We start from the raw sequence: 23,267 nt of genomic DNA, 5'->3' as shown, positions 1-23,267 counted from the left end.
GAGATTATAAATCCATTTAAAACCATTAATAACGCTTTCAAAGGAATGAGTGACTATAAATCAACTTTTCTTGTCAATAGATGGCTTTCGCTTCATGTTTCCCGAGGCTAACATGCAATTATAATCTATTTTAACAAAAAATGTAAGAATATTCAACTTAAAATCAATAATGAGACTATAAAACTATTTAAAGCGAGTAACAAGGCTTCCGAAGGCATGAGTGACTATAAATAAACTTTTGTTGTCAATGGATGGCTCTCGCGTCACGTTTCTCGAGGTAAACATTCAATTATATTCTGTTTTAAACAAAATTATAAGAAAATTGAACTTAAAATCAATAATGAGATTATAAATCCATTTAAAACCTATAATAACGCTTTCAAAGGAATAAGTGACTATAAATGAACTTTTCTTGTCAATAGATGGCTTTCGCTTCACGTTTCTCGAGGCAAACATTCAATTACAATCTTTGTTAACAAAAAATGTAACAATATTCAACTTAAAATAAATAATGAGACTATAAAAGCATTTAAAGCGATTAATAAGGCTTCCGAAGGCATGAGTGACTATAACTAAACTTTCCTTGTCAATGGATGGCTTTCACGTCACGTTTCTCGATGCAAACATTATATTATATTCTGTTTTAACCAAAATTATAAGAAAATTGAACTTAAAATCCATAATGAGATTATAAATCCATTTAAAACCAATAATAACGCTTTCAAAGGAATGAGTGACTATAAATGAACTTTTCTTGTCTATAGATGGCTTTCGCTTCACATTTCCCGAGGTTAAAATTCAATTATAATCTGTTTTAACCAAAAATGTAAGAATATTCAACTTAAAATCAATATTGATACTATAAAACTATTTAAAGCGGGTAATAAGGCTTCCGAAGGCATGAGTGACTATAAGTAAACCTTTGTTGTCAATGGATGGCTTTCGCGTCACGTTTCTCGAGGTAAACATTCAATTATATTCTGTTTTCAACAAAATTATAAGAAAATTGAACTTAAAATCAATAATGAGATTATAAATCCATTTAAAATCAATAATAACGCTTTCAAAGGAATGAGTGAACTTTTCTTATCAATAGATGGCCTTCGCTTCACGTTTCCCGAGGCAAACATTCAATTACAATCTTTGATAACCAAAAATGGAAGAATATTCAACTTAAAATCAACAATGACACTATAAAAGCATTTAAAGCGAGTAATAAGGCTTCCGAAGGCATGAGTGACTATAAATAAACTTTTGTTGTCAATGGATGGCTTTCGCGTCATGTTTCTCGAGGCAATCATTCAATTATATTCTGTTTTAAACAAAATTGTAAGAAAATTGAACTTAAAATCAATAATGAGATTATAAATCCATTTAAAATCAATAATAACGCTTTCAAAGGAATGAGTGACTATAAATGAACTTTTCTTGTCAATAAATGGCTTTCGCTTCACGTTTCCCGAGGCAAACATTCAATTACAATCTTTGTTAACCAAAAATGAAAGAATATTCAACTTAAAATCAATAATGAGACTATAAAAGCATTTAAAGCGATTAATAAGGCTTCCGAAGGCATGAGTGACTATAACTAAACTTTCCTTGTCAATGGATGGCTTTCGCGACATGTTTCTCGAGGCAAACATTCAATTATATTCTGTTTTAACCAAAATTGTAAGAAAATTGAACTTCAAATCAATAATGAGATTATAAATCCATTTAAAACCAATAATAACGCTTTCAAAAGAATGAGTGACTATAAATGAACTTTTCTTGCCAATAGATGGCTTTCGCTTCACGTTTCCCGAGGTAAACATTCAATTACAATCTTTGTTAACCAAAAATGAAAGAATATTTAACTTAAAATCAATAATGAGACTATAAAAGCATTTAAAGGGATTAATAAGGATTCCGAAGGAATGAGTGACTATAAATGCGCTTTTCTTGTCAATAGATGGCTTTCGCTTCACGTTTTTCGAGGCTAACATTCAATTATAATCTGTTTTAAACAAAAATGTAAGAATATTCAACTTAAAATCAATAATGAGACTATAAAACTATTTAAAGCGGGTAATAAGGCTTCCGAGGGCATGAGTGACTATAAATAAACTTTTGTTGTCAATGGATGGCTTTCGCGTCACGTTTCTCGAGGTAAACATTCAATTATATTCTGTTTTAAACAAAATTGTAAGAAAATTGAACTTAAAATCAATAATGAGATTATAAATCCATTTAAAACCAATAATAACGCTTTCAAAGGAATGAGTGACTATAAATGAACTTTTCTTGTCAATAGATGGCTTTCGCTTCATGTTTCCCGAGGCAAACTTTCAATTACAATCTTTGTTAACCAAAAATGTAACAATATTCAACTTAAAATCAACAATGAGACTGTAAAACTTTTTAAAGCGAGTAATAAGGCTTTCGAAGGCATGAGTGACTATAAATAAACTTTTGTTGTCAATGGATGGTTTTCGCGTCATGTTTCTCGAGGCAATCATTCAATTATATTCTGTTTTAAACAAAATTTTAAGAAAATTGAACTTAAAATCAATAATGAGATTATAAATCCATTTAAAACCAATAATAACGCTTTCAAAGGAATGAGTGACTATAAATGAACTTTTCTTGTCAATTGATGGCTTTCGCTTCATGTTTCTCGAGGCAAACATTCAATTACAATCTTTGTTACCCAAAAATGTAAGAATATTCAACTTAAAATCAATAATGAGACTATAAAAGCATTTAAAGCGATTAATAAGGCTTCCGAAGGCATGAGTGACTATAACTAAACTTTCCTTGTCAATGGATGGCTTTCGCGTCACGTTTCTAGAGGCAAACATTCAATTATATTCTGTTTTAACCAAAATTATAAGAAAATTGAACTTAAAATCCATAATGAGATTATAAATCCATTTAAAACAAATAATAACGCTTTCAAACGAATGAGTGACTATAAATGAACTTTTCTTGACAATAGATAGCTTTCGCTTCACGTTTCTCGAGGCAAACATTCAATTACAATCTTTGTTAACCAAAAATGTAACAATATTCAACTTAAAATCAATAATGAGACTATAAAAGCATTTAAAGCGATTAATAAGGCTTCCGAAGGCATGAGTGACTATAACTAAACTTTCCTTGTCAATGGATGGCTTTCGCGTCACGTTTCTCGAGGCAAACATTCAATTATATTCTGTTTTAACCAAAATTTTAAGAAAATTGAACTTCAAATCAATAATGAGATTATAAATCCATTTAAAACCATTAATAACGCTTTCAAAGGAATGAGTGACTATAAATCAACTTTTCTTGTCAATAGATGGCTTTCGCTTCATGTTTCCCGAGGCTAACATGCAATTATAATCTATTTTAACCAAAAATGTAAGAATATTCAACTTAAAATCAATAATGAGACTATAAAACTATTTAAAGCGGGTAACAAGGCTTCCGAAGGCATGAGTGACTATAAATAAACTTTTGTTGTCAATGGTTGGCTCTCGCGTCACGTTTCTCGAGGTAAACATTCAATTATATTATGTTTTAAACAAAATTATAAGAAAATTGAACTTAAAATCAATAATGAGATTATAAATCCATTTAAAACCTATAATAACGCTTTCAAAGGAATAAGTGACTATAAATGAACTTTTCTTGTCAATAGATGGCTTTCGCTTCACGTTTCTCGAGGCAAACATTCAATTACAATCTTTGTTAACCAAAAATGTAACAATATTCAACTTAAAATAAATAATGAGACTATAAAAGCATTTAAAGCGATTAATAAGGCTTCCGAAGGCATGAGTGACTATAACTAAACTTTCCTTGTCAATGGATGGCTTTCACGTCACGTTTCTCGATGCAAACATTCAATTATATTCTGTTTTAACCAAAATTATAAGAAAATTGAACTTAAAATTCATAATGAGATTATAAATCCATTTAAAACAAATAATAACGCTTTCAAAGGAATGAGTAACTATAAATGAATTTTTCTTGACAATAGATGGCTTTCGCTTCACATTTCTCGAGGCAAACATTCAATTACAATCTTTGTTACCCAAAAATGTAAGAATATTCAACTTAAAATCAATAATGAGACTATAAAAGCATTTCAAGCGATTAATAAGGCTTCCGAAAGGCATGAGTGACTATAACTAAACTTTCCTTGTCAATGGATGGCTTTCGCGTCACGTTTCTCGAGGCAAACATTCAATTATATTCTGTTTTAACCAAAATTATAAGAAAATTGAACTTAAAATCCATAATGAGATTATAAATCCATTTAAAACAAATAATAACGCTTTCAAAGGAATGAGTGACTATAAATGAATTTTTCTTGACAATAGATGGCTTTCGCTTCACGTTTCTCGAGGCAAACATTCAATTACAATATTTGCTAACCAAAAATGTAACAATGTTCAACTTAAAATCAATAATGAGACTATAAAAGCATTTAAAGCGATTAATAAGGCTTCCGAAGGCATGAGTGACTATAACTAAACTTTCCTTGTCAACGGATGGCTTTCGCGTTACGTTTCTCGAGGCAAACATTCAATTATATTCTGTTTTAACCAAAATTTTAAGAAAATTAAACTTCAAATCAATAATGAGATTATAAATCCATTTAAAACCATTAATAACGCTTTCAAAGGAATAAGTGACTATAAATGAACTTTTCTTGTCAATAGATGGCTTTCGCTTCACGTTTCTCGAGGCAAACATTCAATTACAATCTTTGTTAACAAAAAATGTAACAATATTCAACTTAAAATAAATAATGAGACTATAAAAGCATTTAAAGCGATTAATAAGGCTTCCGAAGGCATGAGTGACTATAACTAAACTTTCCTTGTCAATGGATGGCTTTCGCGACATGTTTCTCGAGGCAAACATTCAATTATAAGAAAATTGAACTTAAAATCCATAATGAGATTATAAATCCATTTAAAACCAATAATAACGCTTTCAAAGGAATGAGTGACTATAAATGAACTTTTCTTGTCTATAGATGGCTTTCGCTTCACATTTCCCGAGGTTAAAATTCAATTATAATCTGTGTTAACCAAAAATGTAAGAATATTCAACTTAAAATCAATAATGAGACTATAAAAGCATTTGAAGGGATTAATAAGGCTTCCGAAGGAATGAGTGACTATAAATGCACTTTTCTTGTCAATAGATGGCTTTCGCTTCACGTTTCCCGAGGCTAACATTCAATTATAATCTGTTTTAAACAAAAATGTAAGAATATTCAACTTAAAATCAATAATGAGACTATAAAACTATTTAAAGCGGGAAATAAGGCTTCCGAAAGCATGAGTGACTATAAATAAACTTTTGTTGTCAATGGATGGCTTTCGCGTCACGTTTCTCGAGGCAAACATTCAATTATATTCTGTTTTAACCAAAATTATAAGAAAATTGAACTTAAAATCCATAATGAGATTATAAATCCATTTAAAACAAATAATAACGCTTTCAAAGGAATGAGTGACTATAAATGAACTTTTCTTGACAATAGATGGCTTTCGCTTCACGTTTCCCGAGGCAAACATTCAATTACAATCTTTGTTAACAAAAAATGTAAGAATATTTAACTTAAATTCAACAATGAGACTATAAAACTATTTAAAGCGAGTAATAAAGCTTCCGAAGGCATGAGTGACTACAAATAAACTTTTGTTGTCAATGGATGGCTTTCGCGTCACGTTTCTCAAGGCAAACATTCAATTATATTCTGTTTTAAACAAAATTATAAGAAAATTGAACTTAAAATCAATAATAAGATTAAAATCCATTTAAAAACAATAATAACGCTTTCAAAGGAATGAGTGACTATAAATGAACTTTTCTGGTCAATTGATGGCTTTCGCTTCATGTTTCTCGAGGCAAACATTCAATTACAATCTTTGTTAACCAAAAATGTAAGAATATTCAACTTAAAATCAATAATGAGACTATAAAAGCATTTAAAGCGATTAATAAGGCTTCCGAAGGCATGAGTGACTATAAATAAACTTTCCTCGTCAATGGATGGCGTTCGCGTCACGTTTCTCGAGGCAAACATTCAATTATATTCTGTTTTAACCAAAATTATAAGAAAATTGAACTTAAAATCCATAATGAGATTATAAATCCATTTAAAACAAATAATAACGCTTTGAAAGGAATGAGTGACTATAAATGAACTTTTCTTGACAATAGATGGCTTTCGCTTCACGTTTCCCGAGGCAAACATTCAATTACAATCTTTGTTAACCAAAAATGTAAGAATATTCAACTTAAAATCAACAATGAGACTATAAAACTATTTAAAGCGAGTAATAAGGCTTCCGAAGGCATGAGTGACTATAAATAAACTTTTGTTCTCAATGGATGGCTTGCGCGTCACGTTTCTCGAGGCAAACATTCAATTATATTCTGTTTTAAACAAAATTGTAAAAAAATTGAACTTAAAATCAATAATGAGATTATAAATCCATTTAAAACCAATAATAATGCTTTCAAAGGAATGAGTGACTATAAATGAACTTTTCTTGTCAATAGATGGCTTTCGCTTCAAGTTTCCCGAGGCAAACATACAATTACAATCTTTGTTAACCAAAAATGTAAGAATATTCAACTTAAAATCAACAATGAGACTACAAAACTAGTTAAAGCGAGTAATAAGGCTTCCGAAGGCATGAGTGACTATAAATAAACTTTCCTTGTCAATGGATGGCGTTCGCGTCACGTTTCTCGAGGCAAACATTCAATTATATTCTGTTTTAACCAAAATTATAAGAAAATTGAACTTAAAATCCATAATGAGATTATAAATCCATTTAAAACAAATAATAACGCTTTCAAAGGAATGAGTGACTATAAATGAACTTTTCTTGACAATAGATGGCTTTCGCTTCACGTTTCCCGAGGCAAACATTCAATTAGAATCTTTGTTAACCAAAAATGTAAGAATATTAAACTTAAAATCAACAATGAGACTATAAAACTATTTAAAGCGAGTAATAAGACTTCCGAAGGCATGAGTGACTATAAATAAACTTTTGTTGTCAATGGATGGCCTGCGCGTCACGTTTCTCGAGGCAAACATTTAATTATATTCTGTTTTAAACAAAATTGTAAGAAAATTGAACTTAAAATCAATAATGAGATTATAAATCCATTTAAAACTAATAATAATGCTTTCAAAGGAATGAGTGACTATAAATGAACTTTTCTTGTCAATAGATGGCTTTCGCTTCAAGTTTCCCGAGGCAAACATTCAATTACAATCTTTGATAACCAAAAATGTAAGAATATTCAACTTAAAATCAACAATGAGACTATAAAACTATTTAAAGCGAGTAATAAGGCTTCCGAAGGCACGAGTTATTATAAATAAACTTTTGTTGTCAATGGATGGTTTTCGCGTCATGTTTCACGAGGCAAACATTCAATTATATTCTGTTTTAAACAAAATTGTAAGGAAATTGAACTTAAAATCAATAATGAGATTATAAATCCATTTAAAACCAATAATAACGCTTTCAAAGGAATGAGTGACTATAAATGAACTTTTGTTGCCAATAGATGGCTTTCGCATCGCATTTCTCGAGGTAAACATTCAATTATATTCTGTTTTAACCAAAATTATAAGAAAATTGATCTTAAAATCCATAATGAGATTATAAATCCATTTAAAACCAATAACAACCCTTTCAAAGGAATGAGTGACTATAAATGAACTTTTCTTGACAATAGATGGCTTTCGCTTCACGTTTCCCGTGGCAAACATTCAATTACAATCTTTGTTAACCAAAAATGTAAGAATATTCAACTTAAAATCAACAATGAGACTATAAAACTATTTAAAGCGACTAATAAGGCTTCCGAAGGCATGAGTGACTATAAATAAACTTTTGTTGTCAGTAGATGGCTTGCGCGTCACGTTTCTCGAGGCAAACATTCAATTATATTCTGTTTTAACCAAAATTGTAAGAAAATTGAACTTAAAATCAATAATGAGATTATAAATCCATTTAAAACCAATAATAACGCTTTCAAAGGAATGAGTGACTATAAATGAATTTTTCTTGTCAATAGATGGCTTTCGCTTCAAGTTTCCCGAGGCAAACATTCAATTACAATCTTTGATAACCAAAAATGTAAGAATATTCAACTTAAAATCAACAATGAGACTATAAAACTATTTAAAGCCAGTAATAAGGCTTCCGAAGGCATGAGTGACTATAACTAAACTTTCCTTGTCAATGGATGGCTTTCGCGACATGTTTCTCGAGGCAAACATTCAATTATAAGAAAATTGAACTTAAAATCCAAAATGAGATTATAAATCCATTTAAAACCAATAATAACGCTTTCAAAGGAATGAGTGACTATAAATGAACTTTTCTTGTCTATAGATGGCTTTCGCTTCACATTTCCCGAGGTTAAAATTCAATTATAATCTGTGTTAACAAAAAATGTAAGAATATTCAACTTAAAATCAATAATGATACTATAAAACTATTTAAAGCGGGTAATAAGGCTTCCGAAGGCATGAGTGACTATAAGTAAACCTTTGTTGTCAATGGATGGCTTTCGCGTCACGTTTCTCGAGGTAAACATTCAATTATATTCTGTTTTAAACAAAATTATAAGAAAATTGAACTTAAAATCAATAATGAGATTATAAATCCATTTAAAACCAATAATAACGCTTTCAAAGGAATGAGTGAACTTTTCTTATCAATAGATGGCCTTCGCTTCACGTTTCCCAAGGCAAACATTCAATTACAATCTTTGATAACCAAAAATGGAAGAATATTCAACTTAAAATCAACAATGAGACTATAAAAGCATTTAAAGCGAGTAATAAGGCTTCCGAAGGCATGAGTGACTATAAATAAACTTTTGTTGTCAATGGATGGCTTTCGCGTCATGTTTCTCGAGGCAATCATTCAATTATATTCTGTTTTAAACAAAATTGTAAGAAAATTGAACTTAAAATCAATAATGAGATTATAAATCCATTTAAAATCAATAATAACGCTTTCAAAGGAATGAGTGACTATAAATGAACTTTTCTTGTCAATAAATGGCTTTCGCTTCACGTTTCCCGAGGCAAACATTCAATTACAATCTTTGTTAACCAAAAATGAAAGAATATTCAACTTAAAATCAATAATGAGACTATAAAAGCATTTAAAGCGATTAATAAGGCTTCCGAAGGCATGAGTGACTATAACTAAACTTTCCTTGTCAATGGATGGCTTTCGCGACATGTTTCTCGAGGCAAACATTCAATTATATTCTGTTTTAACCAAAATTGTAAGAAAATTGAACTTCAAATCAATAATGAGATTATAAATCCATTTAAAACCAATAATAACGCTTTCAAAGGAATGAGTGACTATAAATGAATTTTTCTTGTCAATAGATGGCTTTCGCTTCAAGTTTCCCGAGGCAAACATTCAATTACAATCTTTGATAACCAAAAATGTAAGAATATTCAACTTAAAATCAACAATGACACTATAAAAGCATTTAAAGCGAGTAATAAGGCTTCCGAAGGCATGAGTGACTATAAATAAACTTTTGTTGTCAATGGATGGCTTTCGCGTCATGTTTCTCGAGGCAATCATTCAATTATATTCTGTTTTAAACAAAATTGTAAGAAAATTGAACTTAAAATCAATAATGAGATTATAAATCCATTTAAAATCAATAATAACGCTTTCAAAGGAATGAGTGACTATAAATGAACTTTTCTTGTCAATAAATGGCTTTCGCTTCACGTTTCCCGAGGCAAACATTCAATTACAATCTTTGTTAACCAAAAATGAAAGAATATTCAACTTAAAATCAATAATGAGACTATAAAAGCATTTAAAGCGATTAATAAGGCTTCCGAAGGCATGAGTGACTATAACTAAACTTTCCTTGTCAATGGATGGCTTTCGCGACATGTTTCTCGAGGCAAACATTCAATTATATTCTGTTTTAACCAAAATTGTAAGAAAATTGAACTTCAAATCAATAATGAGATTATAAATCCATTTAAAACCAATAATAACGCTTTCAAAAGAATGAGTGACTATAAATGAACTTTTCTTGCCAATAGATGGCTTTCGCTTCACGTTTCCCGAGGTAAACATTCAATTACAATCTTTGTTAACCAAAAATGAAAGAATATTTAACTTAAAATCAATAATGAGACTATAAAAGCATTTAAAGGGATTAATAAGGATTCCGAAGGAATGAGTGACTATAAATGCGCTTTTCTTGTCAATAGATGGCTTTCGCTTCACGTTTCTCGAGGCTAACATTCAATTATAATCTGTTTTAAACAAAAATGTAAGAATATTCAACTTAAAATCAATAATGAGATTATAAAACTATTTAAAGCGGGTAATAAGGCTTCCGAGGGCATGAGTGACTATAAATAAACTTTTGCTGTCAATGGATGGCTTTCGCGTCACGTTTCTCGAGGTAAACATTCAATTATATTCTGTTTTAAACAAAATTGTAAGAAAATTGAACTTAAAATCAATAATGAGATTATAAATCCATTTAAAACCAATAATAACGCTTTCAAAGGAATGAGTGACTATAACAATATTCAACTTAAAATCAACAATGAGACTGTAAAACTTTTTAAAGCGAGTAATAAGGCTTCCGAAGGCATGAGTGACTATAAATAAACTTTTGTTGTCAATGGATGGTTTTCGCGTCATGTTTCTCGAGGCAATCATTCAATTATATTCTGTTTTAAACAAAATTTTAAGAAAATTGAACTTAAAATCAATAATGAGATTATAAATCCATTTAAAACCAATAATAACGCTTTCAAAGGAATGAGTGACTATAAATGAACTTTTCTTGTCAATTGATGGCTTTCGCTTCATGTTTCTCGAGGCAAACATTCAATTACAATCTTTGTTAACCAAAAATGTAACAATATTCAACTTAAAATAAATAATGAGACTATAAAAGCATTTAAAGCGATTAATAAGGCTTCCGAAGGCATGAGTGACTATAACTAAACTTTTCTTGTCAATGGATGGCTTTCACGTCACGTTTCTCGATGCAAACATTCAATTATATTCTGTTTTAACCAAAATTATAAGAAAATTGAACTTAAAATTCATAATGAGATTATAAATCCATTTAAAACAAATAATAACGCTTTCAAAGGAATGAGTGACTATAAATGAATTTTTCTTGACAATAGATGGCTTTCGCTTCACGTTTCTCGAGGCAAACATTCAATTACAATCTTTGCTAACCAAAAATGTAACAATGTTCAACTTAAAATCAATAATGAGACTATAAAAGCATTTAAAGCGATTAATAAGGCTTCCGAAGGCATGAGTGACTATAACTAAACTTTCCTTGTCAATGGATGGCTTTCGCGTTACGTTTCTCGAGGCAAACATTCAATTATATTCTGTTTTAACCAAAATTTTAAGAAAATTAAACTTCAAATCAATAATGAGATTATAAATCCATTTAAAACCATTAATAACGCTTTCAAAGGAATGAGTGACTATAAATGAACTTTTGTTGCCAATAGATGGCTTTCGCATCGCATTTCTCGAGGTAAACATTCAATTATATTCTGTTTTAACCAAAATTATAAGAAAATTGATCTTAAAATCCATAATGAGATTATAAATCCATTTAAAACCAATAACAACCCTTTCAAAGGAATGAGTGACTATAAATTAACTTTTCTTGACAATAGATGGCTTTCGCTTCACGTTTCCCGTGGCAAACATTCAATTACAATCTTTGTTAACCAAAACTGTAAGAATATTCAACTTAAAATCAACAATGAGACTATAAAACTATTTAAAGCGACTAATAAGGCTTCCGAAGGCATGAGTGACTATAAATAAACTTTTGTTGTCAGTAGATGGCTTGCGCGTCACGTTTCTCGAGGCAAACATTCAATTATATTCTGTTTTAACCAAAATTGTAAGAAAATTGAACTTAAAATCAATAATGAGATTATAAATCCATTTAAAACCAATAATAACGCTTTCAAAGGAATGAGTGACTATAAATGAATTTTTCTTGTCAATAGATGGCTTTCGCTTCAAGTTTCCCGAGGCAAACATTCAATTACAATCTTTGATAACCAAAAATGTAAGAATATTCAACTTAAAATCAACAATGAGACTATAAAACTATTTAAAGCCAGTAATAAGGCTTCCGAAGGCATGAGTTACTATAAATAAACTTTTGTTGTCAATGGATGGTTTTCGCGTCATGTTTCACGAGGCAAACATTCAATTATATTCTGTTTTAACCAAAATTGTAAGAAAATTGAACTTAAAATCAATAATGAGATTATAAATCCATTTACAACCAATAATAACGCTTTCAATGGAATGAGTGACTATAAATGAACTTTTCTTGCCAATAGATGGCTTTCGCTTCATGTTTCCCGAGGCTAACATGCAATTATAATCTATTTTAACCAAAAATGTAAGAATATTCAACTTAAAATCAATAATGAGACTATAAAACTATTTAAAGCGGGTAACAAGGCTTCCGAAGGCATGAGTGACTATAAATAAACTTTTGTTGTCAATGGATGGCACTCGCGTCACGTTTCTCGAGGTAAACATTCAATTATATTCTGTTTTAAACAAAATTATAAGAAAATTGAACTTAAAATCAATAATGAGATTATAAATCCATTTAAAACCTATAATAACGCTTTCAAAGGAATAAGTGACTATAAATGAACTTTTCTTGTCAATAGATGGCTTTCGCTTCACGTTTCTCGAGGCAAACATTCAATTACAATCTTTGTTAACCAAAAATGTAACAATATTCAACTTAAAATAAATAATGAGACTATAAAAGCATTTAAAGCGATTAATAAGGCTTCCGAAGGCATGAGTGACTATAACTAAACTTTCCTTGTCAATGGATGGCTTTCACGTCACGTTTCTCGATGCAAACATTCAATTATATTCTGTTTTAACCAAAATTATAAGAAAATTGAACTTAAAATCCATAATGAGATTATAAATCCATTTAAAACAAATAATAACGCTTTCAAAGGAATGAGTGACTATAAATGAATTTTTCTTGACAATAGATGGCTTTCGCTTCACGTTTCTCGAGGCAAACATTCAATTACAATCTTTGTTACCCAAAAATGTAAGAATATTCAACTTAAAATCAATATTGACACTATAAAAGCATTTAAAGCGATTAATAAGGCTTCCGAAAGGCATGAGTGACTATAACTAAACTTTCCTTGTCAATGGATGGCTTTCGCGTCACGTTTCTCGAGGCAAACATTCAATTATATTCTGTTTTAACCAAAATTATAAGAAAATTGAACTTAAAATCCATAATGAGATTATAAATCCATTTAAAACAAATAATAACGCTTTCAAAGGAATGAGTGACTATAAATGAATTTTTCTTGACAATAGATGGCTTTCGCTTCACGTTTCTCGAGGCAAACATTCAATTACAATCTTTGCTAACCAAAAATGTAACAATGTTCAACTTAAAATCAATAATGAGACTATAAAAGCATTTAAAGCGATTAATAAGGCTTCCGAAGGCATGAGTGACTATAACTAAACTTTCCTTGTCAATGGATGGCTTTCGCGTTACGTTTCTCGAGGCAAACATTCAATTATATTCTGTTTTAACCAAAATTTTAAGAAAATTAAACTTCAAATCAATAATGAGATTATAAATCCAATTAAAACCATTAATAACGCTTTCAAAGGAATGAGTGACTATAAATGAACTTTTGTTGCCAATAGATGGCTTTCGCATCGCATTTCTCGAGGTAAACATTCAATTATATTCTGTTTTAACCAAAATTATAAGAAAATTGATCTTAAAATCCATAATGAGATTATAAATCCATTTAAAACCAATAACAACCCTTTCAAAGGAATGAGTGACTATAAATGAACTTTTCTTGACAATAGATGGCTTTCGCTTCACGTTTCCCGTGGCAAACATTCAATTACAATCTTTGTTAACCAAAAATGTAAGAATATGCAACTTAAAATCAACAATGAGACTATAAAACTATTTAAAGCGAGTAATAAGGCTTCCGAAGGCATGAGTGACTATAAATAAACTTTTGTTCTCAATGGATGGCTTGCGCGTCACGTTTCTCGAGGCAAACATTCAATTATATTCTGTTTTAAACAAAATTGTAAGAAAATTGAACTTAAAATCAATAATGAGATTATAAATCCATTTAAAACCAATAATAATGCTTTCAAAGGAATGAGTGACTATAAATGAACTTTTCTTGTCAATAGATGGCTTTCGCTTCAAGTTTCCCGAGGCAAACATACAATTACAATCTTTGTTAACCAAAAATGTAAGAATATTCAACTTAAAATCAACAATGAGACTACAAAACTAGTTAAAGCGAGTAATAAGGCTTCCGAAGGCATGAGTGACTATAAATAAACTTTCCTTGTCAATGGATGGCGTTCGCGTCACGTTTCTCGAGGCACACATTCAATTATATTCTGTTTTAACCAAAATTATAAGAAAATTGAACTTAAAATCCATAATGAGATTATAAATCCATTTAAAACAAATAATAACGCTTTCAAAGGAATGAGTGACTATAAATGAATTTTTCTTGACAATAGATGGCTTTCGCTTCACGTTTCTCGAGGCAAACATTCAATTACAATCTTTGTTACCCAAAAATGTAAGAATATTCAACTTAAAATCAATAATGAGACTATAAAAGCATTTAAAGCGATTAATAAGGCTTCCGAAAGGCATGAGTGACTATAACTAAACTTTCCTTGTCAATGGATGGCTTTCGCGTCACGTTTCTCGAGGCAAACATTCAATTATATTATGTTTTAACCAAAATTATAAGAAAATTGAACTTAAAATCCATAATGAGATTATAAATCCATTTAAAACAAATAATAACGCTTTCAAAGCAATGAGTGACTATAAATGAATTTTTCTTGACAATAGATGGCTTTCGCTTCACGTTTCTCGAGGCAAACATTCAATTACAATCTTTGCTAACCAAAAATGTAACAATGTTCAACTTAAAATCAATAATGAGACTATAAAAGCATTTAAAGCGATTAATAAGGCTTCCGAAGGCATGAGTGACTATAACTAAACTTTCCTTGTCAATGGATGGCTTTCGCGTTACGTTTCTCGAGGCAAACATTCAATTATATTTTGTTTTAACCAAAATTTTAAGAAAATTAAACTTCAAATCAATAATGAGATTATAAATCCATTTAAAACCATTAATAACGCTTTCAAAGGAATAAGTGACTATAAATGAACTTTTCTTATCAATAGATGGCTTTCGCTTCACGTTTCTCGAGGCAAACATTCAATTACAATCTTTGTTAACAAAAAATGTAACAATATTCAACTTAAAATAAATAATGAGACTATAAAAGCATTTAAAGCGATTAATAAGGCTTCCGAAGGCATGAGTGACTATAACTAAACTTTCCTTGTCAATGGATGGCTTTCGCGACATGTTTCTCGAGGCAAACATTCAATTATAAGAAAATTGAACTTAAAATCCATAATGAGATTATAAATCCATTTAAAACCAATAATAACGCTTTCAAAGGAATGAGTGACTATAAATGAACTTTTCTTGTCTATAGATGGCTTTCGCTTCACATTTCCCGAGGCTAAAATTCAATTATAATCTGTGTTAACCAAAAATGTAAGAATATTCAACTTAAAATCAATAATGAGACTATAAAAGCATTTAAAGGGATTAATAAGGCTTCCGAAGGAATGAGTGACTATAAATGCACTTTTCTTGTCAATAGATGGCTTTCGCTTCACGTTTCCCGAGGCTAACATTCAATTATAATCTGTTTTAAACAAAAATGTAAGAATATTCAACTTAAAATCAATAATGAGACTATAAAACTATTTAAAGCGAGAAATAAGGCTTCCGAAAGCATGAGTGACTATAAATAAACTTTTGTTGTCAATGGATGGCTCTCGCGTCACGTTTCTCGAGGCAAACATTCAATTATATTCTGTTTTAACCAAAATTATAAGAAAATTGAACTTAAAATCCATAATGAGATTATAAATCCATTTAAAACAAATAATAACGCTTTCAAAGGAATGAGTGACTATAAATGAACTTTTCTTGACAATAGATGGCTTTCGCTTCACGTTTCCCGAGGCAAACATTCAATTACAATCTTTGTTAACAAAAAATGTAAGAATATTTAACTTAAATTCAACAATGAGACTATAAAACTATTTAAAGCGAGTAATAAGGCTTCCGAAGGCATGAGTGACTATAAATAAACTTTTGTTGTCAATGGATGGCTTTCGCGTCACGTTTCTCAAGGCAAACATTCAATTATATTCTGTTTTAAACAAAATTATAAGAAAATTGAACTTAAAATCAATAATAAGATTAAAATCCATTTAAAAACAATAATAACGCTTTCAAAGGAATGAGTGACTATAAATGAACTTTTCTGGTCAATTGATGGCTTTCGCTTCATGTTTCTCGAGGCAAACATTCAATTACAATCTTTGTTAACCAAAAATGTAAGAATATTCAACTTAAAATCAATAATGAGACTATAAAAGCATTTAAAGCGATTAATAAGGCTTCCGAAGGCATGAGTGACTATAAATAAACTTTCCTCGTCAATGGATGGCGTTCGCGTCACGTTTCTCGAGGCAAACATTCAATTATATTCTGTTTTAACCAAAATTATAAGAAAATTGAACTTAAAATCCATAATGAGATTATAAATCCATTTAAAACAAATAATAACGCTTTGAAAGGAATGAGTGACTATAAATGAACTTTTCTTGACAATAGATGGCTTTCGCTTCACGTTTCCCGAGGCAAACATTCAATTACAATCTTTGTTAACCAAAAATGTAAGAATATTCAACTTAAAATCAACAATGAGACTATAAAACTATTTAAAGCGAGTAATAAGGCTTCCGAAGGCATGAGTGACTATAAATAAACTTTTGTTCTCAATGGATGGCTTGCGCGTCACGTTTCTCGAGGCAAACATTCAATTATATTCTGTTTTAAACAAAATTGTAAGAAAATTGAACTTAAAATCAATAATGAGATTATAAATCCATTTAAAACCAATAATAATGCTTTCAAAGGAATGAGTGACTATAAATGAACTTTTCTTGTCAATAGATGGCTTTCGCTTCAAGTTTCCCGAGGCAAACATACAATTACAATCTTTGTTAACCAAAAATGTAAGAATATTCAACTTAAAATCAACAATGAGACTACAAAACTAGTTAAAGCGAGTAATAAGGCTTCCGAAGGCATGAGTGACTATAAATAAACTTTCCTTGTCAATGGATGGCGTTCGCGTCACGTTTCTCGAGGCACACATTCAATTATATTCTGTTTTAACCAAAATTATAAGAAAATTGAACTTAAAATCCATAATGAGATTATAAATCCATTTAAAACAAATAATAACGCTTTCAAAGGAATGAGTGACGATAAATGAATTTTTCTTGACAATAGATGGCTTTCGCTTCACGTTTCTCGAGGCAAACATTCAATTACAATCTTTGTTACCCAAAAATGTAAGAATATTCAACTTAAAATCAATAATGAGACTATAAAAGCATTTAAAGCGATTAATAAGGCTTCCGAAAGGCATGAGTGACTATAACTAAACTTTCCTTGTCAATGGATGGCTTTCGCGTCACGTTTCTCGAGGCAAACATTCAATTATATTATGTTTTAACCAAAATTATAAGAAAATTGAACTTAAAATCCATAATGAGATTATAAATCCATTTAAAACAAATAATAACGCTTTCAAAGCAATGAGTGACTATAAATGAATTTTTCTTGACAATAGATGGCTTTCGCTTCACGTTTCTCGAGGCAAACATTCAATTACAATCTTTGCTAACCAAAAATGTAACAATGTTCAACTTAAAATCAATAATGAGACTATAAAAGCATTTAAAGCGATTAATAAGGCTTCCGAAGGCATGAGTGACTATAACTAAACTTTCCTTGTCAATGGATGGCTTTCGCGTTACGTTTCTCGAGGCAAACATTCAATTATATTCTGTTTTAACCAAAATTTTAAGAAAATTAAACTTCAAATCAATAATGAGATTATAAATCCATTTAAAACCATTAATAACGCTTTCAAAGGAATAAGTGACTATAAATGAACTTTTCTTATCAATAGATGGCTTTCGCTTCACGTTTCTCGAGGCAAACATTCAATTACAATCTTTGTTAACAAAAAATGTAACAATATTCAACTTAAAATAAATAATGAGACTATAAAAGCATTTAAAGCGATTAATAAGGCTTCCGAAGGCATGAGTGACTATAACTAAACTTTCCTTGTCAATGGATGGCTTTCGCGACATGTTTCTCGAGGCAAACATTCAATTATAAGAAATTGAACTTAAAATCCATAATGAGATTATAAATCCATTTAAAACCAATAATAACGCTTTCAATGGAATGAGTGACTATAAATGAACTTTTCTTGTCTATAGATGGCTTTCGCTTCACATTTCCCGAGGCTAAAATTCAATTATAATCTGTGTTAACCAAAAATGTAAGAATATTCAACTTAAAATCAATAATGAGACTATAAAAGCATTTAAAGGGATTAATAAGGCTTCCGAAGGAATGAGTGACTATAAATGCACTTTTCTTGTCAATAGATGGCTTTCGCTTCACGTTTCCCGAGGCTAACATTCAATTATAATCTGTTTTAAACAAAAATGTAAGAATATTCAACTTAAAATCAATAATGAGAGTATAAAACTATTTAAAGCGGGAAATAAGGCTTCTGAAAGCATGAGTGACTATAAATAAACTTTTGTTGTCAATGGATGGCTCTCGCGTCACGTTTCTCGAGGCAAACATTCAATTATATTCTGTTTTAACCAAAATTATAAGAAAATTGAACTTAAAATCCATAATGAGATTATAAATCCATTTAAAACCAATAACAACCCTTTCAAAGCAATGAGTGACTATAAATGAATTTTTCTTGACAATAGATGGCTTTCGCTTCAAGTTTCCCGAGGCAAACATACAATTACAATCTTTGTTAACCAAAAATGTAAGAATATTCAACTTAAAATCAACAATGAGACTACAAAACTAGTTAAAGCGAGTAATAAGGCTTCCGAAGGCATGAGTGACTATAAATAAACTTTCCTTGTCAATGGATGGCGTTCGCGTCACGTTTCTCGAGGCAAACATTCAATTATATTCTGTTTTAACCAAAATTATAAGAAAATTGAACTTAAAATCCATAATGAGATTATAAATCCATTTAAAACAAATAATAACGCTTTCAAAGGAATGAGTGACTATAAATGAACTTTTCTTGACAATAGATGGCTTTCACTTCACGTTTCCCGAGGCAAACATTCAATTAGAATCTTTGTTAACCAAAAATGTAAGAATATTAAACTTAAAATCAACAATGAGACTATAAAACTATTTAAAGCGAGTAATAAGACTTCCGAAGGCATGAGTGACTATAAATAAACTTTTGTTGTCAGTAGATGGCTTTCGCATCGCGTTTCTCGAGGTAAACATTCAATTATATTCTGTTTTAACCAAAATTATAAGAAAATTGATCTTAAAATCCATAATGAGATTATAAATCCATTTAAAACCAATAACAACCCTTTCAAAGGAATGAGTGACTATAAATGAACTTTTCTTGACAATAGATGGCTTTCGCTTCACGTTTCCCGTGGCAAACATTCAATTACAGTCTTTGTTAACCAAAAATGTAAGAATATTCAACTTAAAATCAACAATGAGACTATAAAACTATTTAAAGCGACTAATAAGGCTTCCGAAGGCATGAGTGACTATAAATAAACTTTTGTTGTCAGTAGATGGCTTGCGCGTCACGTTTCTCGAGGTAAACATTCAATTATATTCTGTTTTAACCAAAATTGTAAGAAAATTGAACTTAAAATCAATAATAAGATTATAAATCCATTTAAAACCAATAATAACGCTTTCAAAGGAATGAGTGACTATAAATGAATTTTTCTTGTCAATAGATGGCTTTCGCTTCAAGTTTCCCGAGGCAAACATTCAATTACAATCTTTGATAACCAAAAATGTAAGAATATTCAACTTAAAATCAACAATGAGACTATAAAACTATTTAAAGCCAGTAATAAGGCTTCCGAAGGCATGAGTTACTATAAATAAACTTTTGTTGTCAATGGATGGTTTTCGCGTCATGTTTCACAAGGCAAACATTCAATTATATTCTGTTTTAAACAAAATTGTAAGAAAATTGAACTTAAAATCAATAATGAGATTATAAATCCATTTAAAACCAATAATAACGTTTTCAAAGGAATGAGTGACTATAAATGAACTTTTCTTGTCAATAGATGGCTTTCGCTTCACGTTTCCCGTGGCAAACTTTCAATTACAATCTTTGTTAACCAAAAATGTAAGAATATTCAACTTAAAATCAACAATAAGACTATAAAACTATTTAAAGCGAGTAATAAGGCTTCCGAAGGCATGAGTGACTATAAATAAACTTTTGTTGTCAATGGATGGTTTTCGCGTCATGTTTCTCGAGGCAATCATTCAATTATATTCTGTTTTAAATAAAATTGTAAGAAAATTGAACTTAAAATCAATAATGAGATTATAATCCATTTAAAACCAATAATAACGCTTTCAAAGGAATGAGTGACTATAAATGAACTTTTCTTGTCAATTGATGGCTTTCGCTTCATGTTTCTCGAGGCAAACATTCAATTACAATCTTTGTTAACCAAAAATGTAAGAATATTCAACTTAAAATCAATAATGAGACTATAAAAGCATTTAAAGCGATTAATAAGGCTTCCGAAAGCATGAGTGACTATAACTAAACTTTCTTTGTCAATGGATGGCTTTCGCGTCACGTTTCTCGAGGCAAACATTCAATTATATTCTGTTTTAACCAAAATTATAAGAAAATTGAACTTAAAATCCATAATGAGATTATAAATCCATTTAAAACCAATAATAACGCTTTCAAAGGAATGAGTGACTATAAATGAACTTTTCTTGACAATAGATGGCTTTCGCTTCACGTTTCCTGAGGCTAACATTCAATTACAATCTTTGTTAACCAAAAACGAAAGAATATTTAACTTAAAATCAATAATGAGACTATAAAAGCATTTAAAGCGAGTAATAAGTCTTCTGAAGGAATGAGTGACTATAAATAAACTTTTCTTGTCAATGGATGGCTTTCGCGTCACCTTTCTCGAGGTAAACATTCAATTATATTCTGTTTTAACCAAAATTATAAGAAAATTGAACTTAAAATCTATAACGAGATTATAAATCCATTTAAAACCAATAATAACGCTTTCAAAGGAATGAGTGACTATAAATGAACTTTTCTTGTCAATAAATGGTTTTCGCTTCATGTTTCTCGAGGTAAACATTCAATTAGATTCTGTTTTAACCAAAATTATAAGAAAATTGAACTTAAAATCCATAATGAGATTATAAATCCATTTAAAACCAATAATAACGCTTTCAAAGGAATGAGTGACTATAAATGCACTTTTCTTGTCAATAGATTGCTTTCGCTTCACGTTTCTCGAGGCAAACATTCAATTATATTCTATTTTAACCCAAATTATAGGAAAATTGAACTTAAAATCCATAATGAGATTATAAATCCATTTAAAACAAATAATAACGCTTTCAAAGGAATGAGTGACTATAAATGAACTTTTCTTGACAATAGATGGCTTTCGCTTCACGTTTCTCGAGGCAAACATTCAATTACAATCTTTGTTAACCAAAAACGAAAAAATATTCAACTTAAAATCAATAATGAGACTATAAAAGCATTTAAAGCGATTAATAAGGCTTCCGAAAATATGAGTGACTATAAATAAACTTTCCTTGTCAATGGATGGCTTTCGCGTCACGTTTCTCGAGGCAAACATTCAATTATATTCTGTTTTAACCAAAATTCTAAGCAAATTCAACTTCAAATCGATAATGAGATTATAAATCCATTTAAAACCAATAATAACGCTTTCAAAGGGATGAGTGACTATAAATGAACTTTTCTTGTCAATAGATGGCTTTCGCTTCACGTTTCCTGAGGCTAACATTCAATTACAATCTTTGTTAACCAAAAACGAAAGAATATTTAACTTAAAATCAATAATGAGACTATAAAAGCATTTAAAGCGAGTAATAAGTCTTCTGAAGGAATGAGTGACTATAAATAAACTTTTCTTGTCAATGGATGGCTTTCGCGTCACCTTTCTCGAGGTAAACATTCAATTATATTCTGTTTTAACCAAAATTATAAGAAAATTGAACTTAAAATCTATAACGAGATTATAAATCCATTTAAAACCAATAATAACGCTTTCAAAGGAATGAGTGACTATAAATGAACTTTTCTTGTCAATAAATGGTTTTCGCTTAATGTTTCTCGAGGTAAACATTCAATTAGATTCTGTTTTAACCAAAATTATAAGAAAATTGAACTTAAAATCCATAATGAGATTATAAATCCATTTAAAACCAATAATAACGCTTTCAAAGGAATGAGTGACTATAAATGCACTTTTCTTGTCAATAGATTGCTTTGCTTCACGTTTCCCGAGGTTAACATTCAATTATAATCTGTTTTAATAAAAAATGTAAGAATATTCAACTTAAAATCAATAATGAGAGTATAAAACTATTTAAAGCGGGTAATAAGGGTTCTGAAGGCATAAGTGACTATAAATAAACTTTTGTTGTCAATGGATGGCTTTCGCGTCACGTTTCTCGAGGTAAACATTCAATTATATTCTGTTTTAAACAAAATTTTAAGAAAATTGAACTTAAAATCAATAATGAGATTATAAATCCATTTAAAACCAATAATAACGCTTTCAAAGGAATGAGTGACTATAAATGAACTTTTCTTGTCAATTGATGGCTTTCGCTTCATGTTTCTCAAGGCAAACATTCAATTACAATCTTTGTTACCCAAAAATGTAAGAATATTCAACTTAAAATCAATAATGAGACTATAAAAGCATTTAAAGCGATTAATAAGGCTTCCGAAAACATGAGTGACTATAACTAAACTTTCCTTGTCAATGGATGGCTTTCGCGTCACGTTTCTCGAGGTAAATATTCAATTATATTCTGTTTTAACCAAAATTCTAAGCAAATTGAATTTCAAATCGATAATGAGATTATAAATCCATTTAAAACCAATAATAACGCT

This window comes from Theobroma cacao, chromosome 9 (assembly GCF_053813885.1).
Source record: "Theobroma cacao isolate CCN51 chromosome 9, ASM5381388v1, whole genome shotgun sequence".
Taxonomy (NCBI): domain Eukaryota; kingdom Viridiplantae; phylum Streptophyta; class Magnoliopsida; order Malvales; family Malvaceae; genus Theobroma; species Theobroma cacao.
This window is presented reverse-complemented; position numbering follows the sequence as displayed.